Below are 16,623 nucleotides of genomic sequence, written 5' to 3' on the forward strand. Positions count from 1 at the left end.
TATATAAAATGATAAATAAAATTTATTTATTTAAGAAATGAATATATGATGCTGTCTGCATCAGAAACTGTCCTCTCCAGTGAGCTGTCAAATCAACCGCCTTTCATCCCTCCACATTTACAGTCATTCAGAAAATATTCTGGAGGACTTCCCTGATCTTTCTGCTTTGTGAAACAATTGCTCATTTTTATACTGTGTGTTGATGTGTCTTCTCAATTCCATTTACTTTTTGAGATATGATCATTTTTTGTGTTTGACATTTAGCTACAGATAGACACGTTTTTTTCTAATGGGATTATAGATTCATGAGGCTAGGAAACACCTTTTCATATATCAAGCAACTCATGTGCCAAAGACCTCTTCATCAGCCTGAGCTGCCTCGGTAAGAATGTAAGCTTGCAGGAACAAAGTGTCATAGTTTCGGGCATCCTGTTTCTAAGACTTCTCCTACACTGGGTACTTTCCTTGCTCGGCTGCTATTAAAGTAATGAGATTTCTGGTTGAGTACTCATAATGCAGAACCTCACAGTAGGAAGTGATAAAGAAATGCCTTAGACAAGCCTTACATACACACTGCCACAGATCCTCCATGCCGCCTCACACAGAGTGAGTGTATTTAGAGAGCTAAATTGACCCGGGGATGCTAATGGCATCGATGTACCATTGACTGGTACGGAGAGAGCAGCATTTCATCTACAGGTGCATTGCATTTTCAAAGATTAGCTCGTTGGAATTATTCACGAGATACCTGTCTACAGCCCCCAGTAAATAGCTTTAAGCTTCAGATTTGCATGATGTGACCTTTAAAATGAACTTTCAACCTTCCAGGCATGTGCTGCCTAACAGGGTGCAGATGCAGTTTGTGCTGCAGAGGCGGCTATTGAAGAATGATCTTCTGTATTCACAGCATACAGAGAGGAATCCCACATCAATCAGTCACTCATGTTGGCTTGGTAACCTTGGGAAAGGTTCATAGTCTTTATGCCTTGTCTTTCGTCTTTAAGTTGATTTCTTCCCCTTGGCTTTATTTAAGTTCTTGGAAGACATCGTGAGATATCAGTATAAAGCTATGTATATTAACAACGTTAAACACTGATTCTCCTGGACTTGAGGTGAGGTTATGTACCGAGAAATAGTGTAAGTTGTATTATTGGAAATGAAATGCATTTAATATGGCTTGATTGCCAAACATCACAGCTCAACAAGATGGTGAAATGTAGGGCCCAAGTTGCATGCTCTCCTGCTTGTGACTGATGGGAACACCATCTCATCAACATTGCCCAGAGTTCTGAGACAATATAAATCTACCAATCACCAGCCCAGGAGAGGATCCATATCCGGCTTCCAGGAAATTCCTATTTCTGTCACACCATAAAATATTGGAATGTTATAAACTGAAAAATTGGAATGTTATAAACTGGGACCCGGTGTACCTTGGTGTGAATACATAATATGCCACTATTTTATGATTAGACTGACTTGTGTAAATATTCAAACTAGTTCATCTCTGTGGATGAGAAATGATGCATTTTTTCTTGCTAAGATTTATGACTGGGTATCTGAGAAAAGATCATTAGTAATTGCTTTTCAGTCTTACGCTGTGTTAGTTTGGAGTCTAATAATCCATCTGTAATAACTCAAATAAAATCTTACTTTTAAAACTGATATTTTAATTTATATAATATTAATATAGCTCATTAAATCCATCCATTTTATAGCTTATATGTACTAAATATATATTGTATCTTTTGTATCCCCTAATACTCTTTAATTATGTGAGACATGGATACATTTAGAGATTGAAAAGAATGATTTGGTAACTTGAGTTATCAAAACACATCAAATAAACATATATTATTATTATTCCGAATATGGTTTAAAAGAATACTTGATTTAGATCTTTATTTTTTTTAATAAAAAAATTGTATTTACTTAGAAGCATTCAGAATGTCAACAAAACAGTTGCAATTTTTTTTTGCAATTACAGAGTGGTATTCAGTTAACAGAACAACAATTATCTTCGTATAAGCTGCATCAGAGACAACTGAAGATGAAAAAAAAAGCAAAACAAAACAAACAAACAAACAAAAAAACTACCGTCCCCATATATAACTAATTTGTGCTGTGCACCAACAAGAACCTGCTTTAAATTTCCATGCCAATTTACAACCCCCAGACTGTACCAGGCAAGGTTAGTGGCTATTGAAAATACCACTAGGACAGGGTTATCTAAAGACACATTCGGTAGTGTGTTAACTATACAAAAAAAGACACTGTACAGTTTAAAAACAAATCTTACACAGCCTTACATTTCAATTTTTTTCTTTAAAAGGAGTGAGTTGTGTACAGGGGGGTTAAATGCTTTATAGACAAGAAAAAAAACTGCGCTAGAACCAACTTATTCATCATCATCATCTTCTTCCTCATCTTCGTCTTCCTCTCTTCCTCCTCCTCTTCATCCTCTTCGTCTTCCTCATCATCTTCCTCTTCCTTCTTTTTCTTGCTCTTTTCCACCTTGACCACCCCCTTTTTTTGCTGCATCGGGTTTTCCTTTAGCTCTGTAAGCAGCAATATCCTTTTCGTACTTCTCCTTCAGCTTGGCAGCCTTCTTTTCGTAGGGCTGCTTGTCATCTGCAGCAGTGTTGTTCCACATCTCTCCCAGTATCTTTGCAACATCACCCATGGATAAGCCAGGGTGTTCTCCTTTGATTTTGGGGCGATACTCAGAACAGAACAAGAAGAAGGCCGAAGGAGGCCTCTTGGGTGCATTGGGGTCCTTGAACTTCTTTTTGGTCTCCCCTTTGGGTGGGATGTAGGTTTTCGTTTCTCTTTCATAACGAGCCTTGTCAGCCTTGGCCAAGTCTTCAAATTTCCCCTTTTCTTTAGCAGACATGGTCTTCCACCTCTCTGAGAACTTCTTGGAGAACTTTGAGAAGTTGACAGAAGCATCCGGGTGCTTCTTCTTGTGTTCCTCCTGGCAGGTTTGCACAAAGAATGCATACGAGGACATTTTGCCTCTCGGCTTCTTAGGATCTCCTTTGCCCATGTTTAGTTGATTTTCGTCCGCGAGGCACAGAGTCGCCCAGTGCCCGTCCGGCTTTCGCTTGCCCCGGCGCTGTCTCTGTGGAGCTCAATGTACTGCAATGGCTGTCTAGATCTTTATTTTTATTATAAAATTTATCTTAAAGTATTTAAAGTCTAATGATATTTTCAAACTATTATTCACTATAATGTTTGATTTCTCCCACACTTATTGATAGTCTAAAAATCTAAATAAATGTCATGGATAGCTAGGGCATATGCTTTCCTAGTCTATAATTCAATTAATATTCATGCTTGTACATATGTATTTGTTTATGCCAAAACTGTAAGAAATTAGGAAGCTTCTTTGGTTACTATTTGCATATGTAACAATTTATTCTTTTCATGCTAATATATAAGTAAATTCAGCAATATTTCTCTGTAGTAAAATAATAGCAATATTACTGTAAAATCATTTTATCTTCCTCAAACATTGAAAGTTTACAATTTTAGTGAGATTTGTCATCGTATGTGTTATTTATAGTAAGATATGCATTACTAGAGTACTTATAATCATTTAAAAATTATAAGAAAAACAATAATAATAAATGTAGCTGATAATTTATTTTATTAAAGAAGCATTTAATTCAATTTTAATGAAGCTCAAATAGGTTGTTTCCAGAATATTACACATACTCAGAAAATCTCATATTTATGCATACATGAATGCATTTTGAATTCATTAGATACAAAATCTAAAAGAACCTCCACATTTTGCTCCAAGCTAGATATCAGAGCAAGACTATGAGACAAAGTACAAATGCTGTGTGGACTTCTCTCTTGACTTGGGAAGCAGTCTTTGAAGCATTTCATGTCATTGTTAACATTCCCTGTTCAGAAACGAACCTCACTTGCTTTCCACTGATATTTAATGTTTTGATATGTTGGCAGTACTAACATTTTTATAATATAATCCAATGGTAGTTAAAGTTCTGTGTGATAGTGTCCTGCACTTTGGTGCGTTTTGTTTTGTTTTTTTGTTTCTCTTTTGTATCTTTTCTTTCGCTTACTTTTGAAATTGGGCTGTATGCTTTTGAAAGTTCTTGATTCCTGGGTGTAAATTTGGGCAATAAACATCTTTAGGAGCAAAAGGAATGAGATGCTCTCAGTAAGTGAACAAACTCATAGCAAAGCCTTGCTCGCGAGCACTGAGTCACACTGTCTGTCAGTTGCTCCATTTTACAGGCTTTCATTTTCTCCTTGTGAGCCTGTTTTTACGTTTTACTCATTTTTCATTCTTTTCCTTTGATGTCCATGTGCTAATCACTGGCACACAAACATTTATTATTTTTAGACTATTAAGTGTCATCCAGCTAGTTCGTATGATTTCAATTCCCTTGCAAATGAGTAGCTCTAATCATCCACTCCAGAGGTAGATTACTGGGACCAGACTCTTCTCCCCCTCTTCCTAGTTACAGGATTCACACCTTTTACTGAACTTCACTCAGGTTCTCTGTCATCTCAACTGTAGGATATAGACAAGAAAATATTCTGAATAGCATTGTTGGGGCCATTACAATGCTGGTACATGCAAACTTCTTGGAAGAGTATCTCTCTGCTACTTAGAAACTGCTTTGTGGTTGTCCACTGAACCCCCATGTTTCCCACAGGTGCATCCTAGTCTGCCTGCTCAATTCAGTAGGAGCAATGTCTCTCCTCCTACACTAGACCTTCATGCTGATATGATATCATCAATGTCCTTAAACTCCCCAGGGACCCACCTGCTTTCACAAATGCTTCAGTGATGTGGAATATTTCTTTATTTAAAGAACAGTTTTGTTGTGGTCGAATGGAATATTTTTTAATGCAATTATGGAGTATCTAATCTGAAAACATATTTTTACTTTTGAGCATTTCGTATATAGTTTTCCACTTAAATGCAGAATTGTGTTTTCTCTGTTATTTTTCCCAGCTTAAATTGACTCTTTCAAACTCCCTCCAGTTCTTACAGCCAGAGCTTTCTCTGCTGAGTCCACAGCCCTGCTCATAGCTGTTACCACATTAACCTACAAATATTTTCTGTGCTGGGACCCAGAGGACATGACTTTTTTTCAAGAGTCGTGTGTTCCATTCTATGATCTCAACAGAAATCACTGGTATAAAGTACATACTGTGGTTTTCCTTCAATGAATAAATTATTTTTAATATGATTGTTAATCTATCCTATCTTAGTAATATATGTCCTGATCAATAACAAAGTGTTTTCATTCCAACCATGAGCAATGTGGTCATATTTCCTCACTAAGAATTTAAGAAACAAATATTATCTTACAAGGTAGATGACAAGGGCAGCTTTACTTTTTTTTTAATTAATTAATTAATTTATTTGTTAAAGATTTCTGCCTCTTCCCCGCCACCGCCTCCTATTTCCCTCCCCTTCCCCAATCAAGTCCCCCTCCCTTGTCAGCCCGCTTTGAACAAATTGTGATGTCAAAGCCTCATATTTATTAGACAATTAACCATTCTGTATCTTAAGATGGTCAAGAACTGAATACATTACATTGTAAAATTTTTGTTCATAGCTCCATCTAGGAACTAATTTTCTCTTGGAGTTAATGCACATTAGATTTCCTGTCCAGTGGCAGAGGATTAAAAATTATGTCATGCCATCTTATTATGAAAAAGAAAGTTTGGAAGGAATATGATTAGCTCTGTGACCTCAGCAGTTGGACAAATGTCAATGGTGTGTTGTCTCAAAAGGAGGATTTTAAATATTCCTGGAGATTTTGTGTATGCAGTTCTGAGATATTGAATGTATGGTTGGGGATTTCTCCACAAGGAATTATTGTCCCATTGATCTTGGCTATCTCTATTTGCCGTGGGTAGGAAATGGAATTGACACAATTGTCAATGTAGTTGCGAGCCTGTTTGAGTTGTGCCTCTCCTTGGGTTTGTATATTTAGCCTTTAAACATTGATCTGTTATTTTGTTGATAAACCTGTCAAGTTCATTCAGTAATTTAGTTTCAGACTACGTTATGCCCCTTAAATAGTTCAGCCACTTAAGTGAATCTTGATAGTCACTCCCCCCACCCCCCACCCCCAGTTCTCAAGTAGGATTCTTCTTCACAATCCCTAGCCATTTTTTTATTTCTTTTTTTAAAATTTTTTTATTGAGCTCTACATTTTTCTCTGCTCCCCTCCCTGCCTCTCCCCTCCCTGATTCAACTTTCCCTCAAGGTCCCTATGCTCCCAATTTACTCAGGAGATCTTGTCTTTTTCTACTTTCTACTTCCCATGTAGATTAGATCTATGCAAGTCTCTCTTTGTCCACATTGCTGTCTAAGTTCTCTGGGATTGTGGTTTGGAGGCTGGTTTTCTTTGCTTTATGTTTAAAAACCACCTATGAGTGAGCCATTTTAATTTTCAATGTGTGCTTTTAAGACTATAAACGCCCTTTAATACTATTACTACCTTAGGTTTTCTTCAATTTGAAGTATTCTGTAATTGTTGCTATAATTTATCTTCTACCCGTGAATTGTGTGTGGATGTGTTTCAAGGCTCGAAAGTGAGAAGTTTTGTCAGCTTCCTGTCCTGGGCTTCTCTGGCCCTTGTTTAGCATAGCTGTCTCGTGTAACTATTCTCAGTCTCCTCCGTGTTAGAGAGACTATCTAAGACACTTTCTAAACTCTGGAAAGTGAATGAATGTGTTCAGTTTAGTTTACACTTCTAACAAGTAAAGCAGAACCTGAGGCCCTCACACATTGGGCTTGGTATGGCTCACTCTGCTCTGCTTGACATCAAGAGTCTCAAAGGAGCCCTTTGGGACAGTGCTACTATTAGTACTCAGTCACTGTCCATCCATCCTCTTCCTCACCACGTTAACCAGGATGATGCTCCAACTATTCTCCTACATTGTTAATGATCCCCATCTTGCCAGATCCAAGGGCAATTTGTGGTCTGATTACTTCCCCACTTTTCTGCCAGTTAGTGAATGCAGGGAACTGAAGTCTCCCACTTTAATTGTGGATAAATTTTCTCTTCTCAATTATATTTTTCTTTCTCAATAGTTTGAATTCTGTTATTAGATGCCCTAGCATTAATGATCACCATGACACCTATGGAAGTGGCTTTCTTATGCTGATTTTTTTATTGGTTTTTATTTTGTCTTTAGGATTGTGTGTATTTACTATAGATGGTATATAGTTAATTCCTGTATTTTGTCTGAGCTGTTACTATCTTTATCAATTAGTATGTATATATTATTCACATGCAATGACATAAAATATGGTTAGGTTTTAAATGCTTTATCAATCTTAAGATCTTTCTCACTATTCTGTTCATGCTATATTGCATTTTATTTATTGGTTATGTTTAATAAATTCACTGTGTTTCCCTACCTCTTTGTATGGCTGTGTGTTTTTTATTGTTTACAAAAACAACAGACCTTGGAAACATTTTGTTATTGAGTATTGTATTTCTTTCTTATGACTGTTCTGATTTGTTTTGGGGGAGATCCAGGTAAGTTTGACATTTTGAAGTTCTTCTTTTTACATTTAGGATGCATTAGAGCTTTGCTTAGCCTAGGCTAATTATTCTGTATCTTGAAGCAGTATCCTTCTAAGTATGCTTATTCAGTGTCCCATGGGTTCCAAGATTTTCCATCATTCATGGTATAAGCAGAGGCCCTCTCTGCTCTGAGTGCTGGGTTTTCTGGTAGGATTCTTATGTGAAACTTCCTGGCCTTATTATTGACCGTGTATCTGGAATTTAAATAGTGTTCTGCTGAATACTTGGGGAGATTCTCAGCTAATCCCTGGAGTTTTCTCTGACCATGTAGCTCCTTCCTTCCCCACTTTCTATCTTGTAGGCTCTAGTTCCTCCAATGTCACCATACTCCGGCAGTTTCTGCCTAATTCAGTAAAACTTCCTGACTTTACATGGCTCCTCCTACCAAGCAAGGCCTGCTGGCTGCAAACTGTGGCTATTGTAAGACTCATCTTATTTGTTTACTTATTTTTTTTAAAGGGCATTGCCTAGGTTGAACCACAACTGAGAAAATACCTGCCTAAGATTGCCCAGCAGACACATATGTGGGGCATTTGCTTAATTACTGAATGATGTGGGAGGACTCAGTCTATTGTAAGAGGAAGAAGCGCATGGCAGGCAATCCTGGCGTGTATATGAAAGCATACCTAGCAAGCCATGCAATGCAAGCCCATGTAAGCAGAGTTCTCTGTGGTCTCTGCTTTAGATCCTGTTTCCCTCACTTCCTTTGAGTGTATGCTTCGACTTTCCTTTGTTGATGGAGTACAATATGAAAGTATAAGCAAAACGAATCCTTCCCTTTCCAAGTTGGTTTTGGTCATGATGTTTTATCCTAGCTAAGACCCCCACCTACACAGCTTCATGAGATGGTTCTTTTGTGCCTTCTTGCATGGAGATAGATGTTGACACATATGCCTTGGCCTTAGCCACCTTCTAGAACTTAACAGAAACCACTACAAACCCCTGACTCTATCTTTGATGGCTGTGAATCCAGCATTTTGCAGTGACTGACACAACCAAGTTGTGCTGCCAACTTGAGAAGTAACCTGGCCTCTTAGCCAGCAGTGGCATTGGTCTCTGTTTGCCCTCCAAGCAGAGCCCGAGGAAACATTTCCCTAGGCTGTTGTTATGGAGCAAAGAACTCATCCTTCCTAATTCTCAGTTTAGTCTTCCTCTTAAATGAATTTGGATTTCTGCAAGATGGAGCCTTGTGGGTGACAGATTGTCCCCAGGGTGCCTTTACTTGTGCCTCTGGGCAAACCAGTAGATTTCTCTTCAATAGTGCTAATCTCAGTGTTAATTACAGCTGCTTTCTCTGTACTCTCCTTATTTACAATCTTAATTGCTCCTCTGCCGAAGGGCTCAATTTTATGACTTTTCCTACACTCCCTCTCACCCACGATAGACCTGGATAAGAGCCATGAGCAATAACTGTGCCGCAATCTTGATGCTGGTTTCTCCTCCATGAAATAAATTCATTCATTGATTCTGCACTCAGCCTCATTGTAAGTCTCAGTTTTCAGGACACAGGTAAAATGTAACCAGTGTTTTGCCAGGATATAACACAAATAGCCCATGACCTCATCCCTGTGAGTTATGTTTACTTATGAAAACGAATGACCTAAGCTTCCACTGTCCACATTTCTCAGTCTCATCTTCCAAATACTACCAACAGTTAATAAGTGCTTATTTTTCTGAGTCCTCAAAAATTAGGCCAAATTGGCTGACTACCAAGCCGTGGAGTTCTCTTATCTCTTCAGTACTACATTACAAGTATGAACTACTATGTACATTTTTTTCTTGGGTTTGGTTTGTAGGTGTTAAACTCAGATTCATAATTTATGAGGCAAGTGCTTTCCTGAGCAAGCTGTCTTCCCAGTCCCAAATGTAGTTTTTTATCTGATGACAAAAGATGATGAATACTTTAAAAATGTAATTGTTGGCCATTTGTACTCATTCGACAGTGCCTGTGTAGCTCACCCATCCATTTATTGATTACGTTGTTTGTTCTTCAGAAACTTTCAGTTCTTTAAATATTCTAGACATTTAAATCCATGTCAGATTAACAACTGGCAAAGATTGTCTCTTTGTCGTCTCTTTTGTTGAACAATAATTTGTGCTTTCAGTTTCCTGTAGTCCTGTTTGTTTTTATGACTTCCATTTTCATGAGAAATCCTATTGAGAAAATCATTGAATAGCTCTTGCCCTTACCTTTTCTTCTAGTATCTTCAGAGTTCCAGGTTTTATATGGTGTATTTGATCTATTATTTTATTTTTATTTCTGTATGGGGACCTTGGAATCTCATTTCAGTTTTCTATGTGTGACATCTACTGTTCGCTGTACTAATTGTAAAGAGGCAGTGTTTTTCCATCCTATAGTTTTGTACCTTTGTCAAGAAGCACATAGTTACAGCTGGGTGAGTGTGCTTCTCAGTTTGCTGTTTTATTTCGTCGGTCACCCTTTTTGTCCATGCTACTAAGATGCCTTTTGAATTTCCATGACTCTGTACTGTAATTTGAAGTCAAGTGTTGTCATGGTTCTAGAACTGCTCTTTGTGCTCAACTTCTCTCCATTCACCTCTGTCCAGTCCAGCCAAAAAGTGGTATAATAGAGCTCAAGGAAAAAGAAATGTACAGCTCTTCATGTCATATCTACTTTCTGCTTTTCTGCAAGCTTTAAAAAAACACCTCACATAATATCTTTTGATCATATTCATCCCCATCTCCAGGGCCTCTATACTCACTCCCCTTTCCTCCCCAACCAAATTTATGTCCACATTTTTTAAAACTATAAAATGTAATTCATATATATATATATATATATATATATATATATATATATTGCATGTGTCTTTCTGGGCAATGGAGTGTGGTTCTTCTATCAGGACATACAGTTTGAAAGAACATCATCTTTTCCTTTTTAAGTAGCTAACAGTTGCCAGTAGCTCTTAAATGAGGGCTGGGATTTTGTGTCAATCTCTCCTCGTCTGTAAGTTTTGTCTATGGCAGAGTGGTACTTGAATTTGTCATATTCTTGGTTGTTGAAGCAGTTTCTTCTTTCCAGAAATACTTACATGTCCCACAGTCTTCTAGGCACCGTAAGCATCTGCCCCAGATACATTGGGGGGAGGGTCCAAGTACAAAGATGTGGCACATTGTCTAATTTAGTGTAGCAGTTATTTTAGATAAAGACAAATCATTACCCATAGCAAAGTCCAAAGTAAGAATCTTGTGAGTGTCTTGACTTGCATTTTTCCATCTTTGCAAGATAATAAGCAATTAACTCAATGATTAGAGTGTAGGAGATAATTTGTAATGACGGATATAATAATGGAATTTAATTAACTTCAAATAAATATTTTAGTGAGGATTCATTTGTGCACCAAGACAGTTATTTATACTATAATAACTTCTTTACTTTTGTCTTTAACCATTGCATCAAAGGCATGCCGCAAAGTGACTGTCAGTGTAAAAAGCCATGGTCTAAAGCATCATAGCTTTTTAGTGTTGATTTTGATCATGATCAGTATGCAGGCCACAAAGACTGTCACTTCGATGTGATTAATAATTTTGTTTTCCAGTTACTCAACATGTTGCCTATATTCTTTCAGAATGGATTTTATGTGGAAGTAGATTCTGTGAGATACAAAATATATCTTAATTGATTTGAGGCCATTATTTATAAATTTTGCAATTATTAAGCAAAATAAGCATTTTCTTTCTTATTGAGTTAAAAACAGACAAAGAGAATATTTAGAGAAGCTTAGAGTTAAGGAAATGTTTTTAAAGCCCTTCAACTTGAATTTGTTTAAATTTACCAACTTACATGGAAACTACATACTCTGTCTTTGAAAACAGCCACAGTAATACATGCTTAGAAACCTTGAACTTGACTGCATCTGTGGGTGTTTGGTATTTCAAGGAAAATGTTCAATGACTTTCTCATTGCCAAGGGAATACCACGTGTCAGAGGAGCTTGCCTTGGCCTCCTCCTGGCATCCAGAGGGCAGCCCTCATTTAGAATAGAGTGAGATCATTCTTTTTTAAGCCAGCTCTCATCCAAACCACCTGACTGGGAGGAAAGACTGCACGGGAAATTCTAAGGTGATCTCTCCTTCTGAAGGAGCACAAATGTCTCATCTTAAGCAGTGACAGCCTGTCCAGCTCCCTGAGCATGGGGGATCATTGACTGTCATCTTTAAATTTTCCACCTTTGTCTAATTTTAATGAATATCAAATATAGAAATCTAGTTTGAGATGGCAGAAGCGCTCCAAATATTAGAAATGTCCACTGGGATCTGTGATTCTTATATGACCCTGAGTTGTCTTTGTAGGATGCTATGGCTGTGTGACCAAGATATTAACTTATTTTGAGTTTACTAAAAGTTTTTTTGTCAAGATTAATTAATTAAATTTATTGTGAACTGAATTATTTTTTGTGAATTGAATTATAAATGTAGGCTAGTTACCTATGCCTCTTCAATTTGATGTGACGATCTGAAGATATATTTTTTTGTAGTAAAATTTGAAGTCAAGTAGAAGGTAGTTATATTTCTCCAGAATAAAAATTAAATGTTGGATTTAATGAAAGATGTAGATGTATGGAAATGTCTTATCCATTTCTCATTTATTAAAAGGGCAATGAGGTTGCTAGACTAGATTTCTCTAACCCAGAGCATCATTTGACAAGACAACTGTCCCTTTTTTCTTTCTTATTGTTTTTCTTCATCATTTTGGGATGTAAACAAAAGAAGAATGTTAATCATACTGATTTCAATTAAACATTTTACCCATTTTGAACATCTGCTTTGTGTGCAGTGGTTGAGGATAGATACATGGATTCCTTCATGCTGCATGTGTCTGAGACACGCCAGTACTTCTCTATCAGTTGTCTCAGGGCAAAAAGTCACCACAGACTCAATGGTTCCCAGCAGCACATTTACCATCTCAGGTTTTACAGGTCAGGCCTTCAGAGACGGCTTCAGTGAGTGTGCTGCACAGGGCTCCTCCCAGCTGTGTTTCTATGTCCACTGAGCCGTGTTCTCTTCTGGAGGCTTGACCAGGGGAAAATCCACTTTCACATTCATTGCAGCTGTGAGTGGAATCTGGTTCCTTGTGATTGTAGGACTCGGCCACAGGGTTGTGCTCCTTTCTGTCAGCAGGAGGCCACACCCAGGTTTTAAAGGCTGAGCCCCTAGTCCTCGATCTTCAGAGACAAAGCTATTCCTATGCTTTGTATCTACGTCTTTGCCATAGGGACTTGAACTTCTCTGATATAACATCAAATCTCATCAAGCCATAAGCTAGAGTTAGAGGAAGCTGATCAGGGAAGACAATGTATGAAGTTTACCTTAATCAGCATGGTGAGAATCTGTTATCACTATTGTGGTTTTGTGGGCTTCTTGGTGTGCAGGTATATTTTGCACATTTGTGCTTGTGATTAGAGAACAGAGGGGCACCTTGGGTGCCAACCCTCAGGTATTATCTACCCCTTGGGTGTCAGCCTTCAGGGCACTAGCTACTTTTTTTTTTTTTTTGAGACAGGATCTCTCACTGGCCTGGGATTTACCACATGGGCTACATGGCTGCTCAGTTAAGGCCAAGGACTGAGTTTCTAATGGCTGAAAACTATGTGCCACCATACATGTTTTTAATGTCAGTTCTGGATCTCAAACTCAGTTTCTCAGGCTTACAGAGTAAGTGTATTACTCACTAAGATGCCCCACCAGCCTAAGAGTGGTTTAATGCTACCATGTTTTTATGCTTAGAGCAATTCATAGACACTGTCTACACCCAACAGTAGACAGATAGGGATTCCATGCAAGGGTGAAGACTGGGAGGGAGTGCTTATGGAGACCCTGTGGTCTGGTCAGCATAAGTGCTTTGTACTTTAACTAGAACATGTCTGTGTTCAACAATACTTCTCCAAGTACAGCCTGTTAGAGATGACTAGAATTAAGTATCTTGTCTACAGAATGTCTGCAACACTTTTGTTTAAAAAACTTATTGCAAATTGCAATTGTTTTTCATTTGTCTTTTTTTGCAACCATGTAAATCTTTCCACACCAGTTACCTGAGAGTGCTGTGTATAATAATGGATTTATGTCATATAAATCAGCCATTAAGCTGGTTTAATTGATGCTTATTCCTTAGCAGAAGGTGGAATGGAGGCTTTCCTTGATGATAACTTGATGATCACTTGAAAGTCCTTTATTTTAGGCCTTGAAACCTTCTGAGGAAATATTTGATTAACCAAACAGACAACAAATAGACTGTTCCATCTTACCATATCAAGGGTGATGCTAAGTGGACAGAATGAAGAGTCACAGGCTGCCTTGACATTTGGGGTTTGTCGGCTGTGAATGCCACCTCAATCTGTGCTTAGGTAGGTGCTGGCTGAAGCTTAAATTTAGTGAATCCTAAATTTTTAAAATCAGATTTTGGAATTTGCTGAAATTTTCCTCAAGCAAATGGGATGATTTATTCTTGTCACATAAGCTTTTCCACATGCTGGGAGAAGAGCTTCCACCTGTCTAATGTGCTTTTCCCGCCAAATGGGCAGAGGATGGCAAAGTAAACAAGGGTACCTCCCTCTATAGCAGCCAGCGGGAGCCTCATGCAATACGCAGCCTATCATACTGTTCATGAAACAATCTTTTGGGATGAAAAGTAAATGTAAAACACCTTTGATTTCTGTTCTATGTCTAAATTTATTCAAAAGTTTTTGGTATGAAGTTGCTTAATTATGTAAATAAAAATTTCATTTCCTGGTTGACTCCAAGATTTATCTTTGGCTTTTGTTAGTGTTGTTTTGTTAATGTGGGTTAGCATGCATAGGCACGCTCTTAGACACTGGAAAGGTGCCCTCCAAAGACAAGAGAGACAGCCCACAGTTGATACCTCTTAGCATCTGTAACCTGGGCATGGAATTAATTAAGGATAGGCTTTTAGTCATTCTCGTGTGGAGGAATTAAGAGTCAAAACAGCAGGCTCAGAGTTACAGCTAATGATGCCTCAGAATGTTTTCTGAGTTTCTAAGTAATGAAAATTCATAGAGAATTTTTAGTTTAACATACACTGTCCTCAAATAATACATTTATTCTAATGATTTTCATATAGGAAATTTTATATTTTTAATATTATTAAACAAATTTATCTGCTTCTATGGCTTCTTAAATAATTTTTTTTCTTAACGAAGTGATAAATCAGGTAACAATTTCTCAAGTAATATGTGTGGGGTACTGGGAATAAGGTGGGACATATAATAAGTCCCAAGGGACTCATTAACTAGCAATCATTTATGCAACATCCATTCTGTTTTACGATATAGAACTGGAATATACTAGAGAACGAGAGAAACATGGATTTTCTCAGTAGAGATCAGAAAAGATATTAACTTTACTTTTCTAAGAATGATGCGTATAATATTTTCAGCATAAAATTGTAGCTGATCTTAGGCTGTTAACGATGCCCAGTTTTTCTGCAGATAGGTCATTCCAGTTCCTGAGCCATAGTGTGCACTCCCACACTTGCCTCCTCCCTTGTGGGCACCTTGTGATTGCGGCTGCAGCAGGCTCTCCTTCTAATAGGAACAGGCTCTGCTTTCAGAGGGAATATACACACACGCGAAGCAAGTGGCACAAGCGTGCCTACATTCCTACATTTCCTAGGATATTTCAAGTGGCACAGAGTTACTGAGGCAATAGAAAATGCCGTGGTTGAAGAGATGAGGGCAAAAAAAAAAAAAAACCCCTAGAAGTTGATTATTGAATAATACCTGCTTTTGTAAATTAAGGTTTAGAAACTTTTAAACTGTGATGGTTTAGTGTGTGTTAACTTTCCTTCTTGATCATGGGTGTGGTTAGAGGCAGTTAAACTTAACCTTGCCTGGTTAGTATTTGTTAACAAGAGCATAAAAATTGCTTAGGGTGATTTAAAGAGGATATTAATGAAGAGTCAGATTCAGTATGACAACTTTGTGGACCAGTGCCATTCGAGGATAAATTTTAAGTTTGGAAAGTAACCTCTGCTTACTGGGAGGTGTCCCAGGGTCCTATTAGGCTGGGATGATGTGTCTGAGACATCTTTACCGAGTGGAATTCTCTGTGGAAAAGATGCTATCATGAAGACTCTCAGAACTTAACAGGCCATGAAGTCTGTGGCTGATGAGACAGTGAGGTTGAAGACTCTGAAAGTCAGGACTGGTGGGAGAAAGCCACTGTGATCAATGGCTTCTTTTTGACAGTGCTTGGAATAAAGGAATACAGCAGCAAGCCAGTGAGAGCTGCGAAGTAACCAGAAACAGTTTGAGAGGTACGGATCAAAGATGTTTGTTTGACAACAATGTCCACTTATTGCAAGGATTTCTGTCTTGATTTGATTTTTGTTCCTCTGTGCACAAGCCTTGTGTCTGTTTTATGTGTGGGTAAAGCCCCGTGGCAGGTCAGCCTTGTGCTAGCCCTTTGAGAGTTCTAATTGACAGTTATTAGTAGGTGGTAGGCTGATTATTAGCAGGAGACTGGCTCTTCTCATACATCATGTCACCTGCTGTGTCAAAGCAGTGTATGAGAGCGCGATGATAATTTAACGTTGAGCAGATGCAGAATACCGTCCGAGGATGTGCAGAGTGTGGTGTTAGGTCAATTGTGTAACACGATGAATTAACTCAGTCAGTGTTCTCAGCAGTGTGGCTTCAGCACACATTGGGACAAAAATCCACACGCCATTTTATCAGATACTTCTGCCTTATGCTTTGTATATTTGATAAGCCAAAGTCAACGTAAGGTCAGAATTAAAGTACTTGTTTCATCAATAAAAACATACCAAGTGAGCTGTTTTTTGATCTTCTTCCCTTCTGAATCTCTTGCCCCTCTTATTTAACCATCTCAGCAACATTACCAGTCCACATGCTGATAATTCTAAAATGTGAGGGGCTAAGTAAAACCTCTTCTCCAAACTCCTATTGCTACTGGATCTGTTGAATCCTCCCAGGAAAACAGAAACTTTCCTGTAAATGGGCATTTTATATAGAAAATCAATTCTGGAAATATGGAAA

General features: G+C 38.0%; 1 protein-coding gene and 1 pseudogene across 3 annotated transcripts in view; one reads left to right on the forward strand and one right to left on the reverse strand.

Annotated features, from left to right (window-relative positions):
* The window catches only part of Gpc5 (glypican 5), a 1,160,291-nt gene that overhangs the window by 129,008 nt on the left and 1,014,660 nt on the right, over positions 1 to 16,623 (forward strand). The window lies entirely within an intron of this gene.
* On the reverse strand, positions 1,944 to 3,098 carry LOC121463007 (annotated as a pseudogene).

This window comes from Microtus oregoni, unplaced genomic scaffold (genome assembly GCF_018167655.1).
Source record: "Microtus oregoni isolate MIOR12 unplaced genomic scaffold, Mior012 000001F_ref0000356, whole genome shotgun sequence".
Classification (NCBI taxonomy): domain Eukaryota; kingdom Metazoa; phylum Chordata; class Mammalia; order Rodentia; family Cricetidae; genus Microtus; species Microtus oregoni.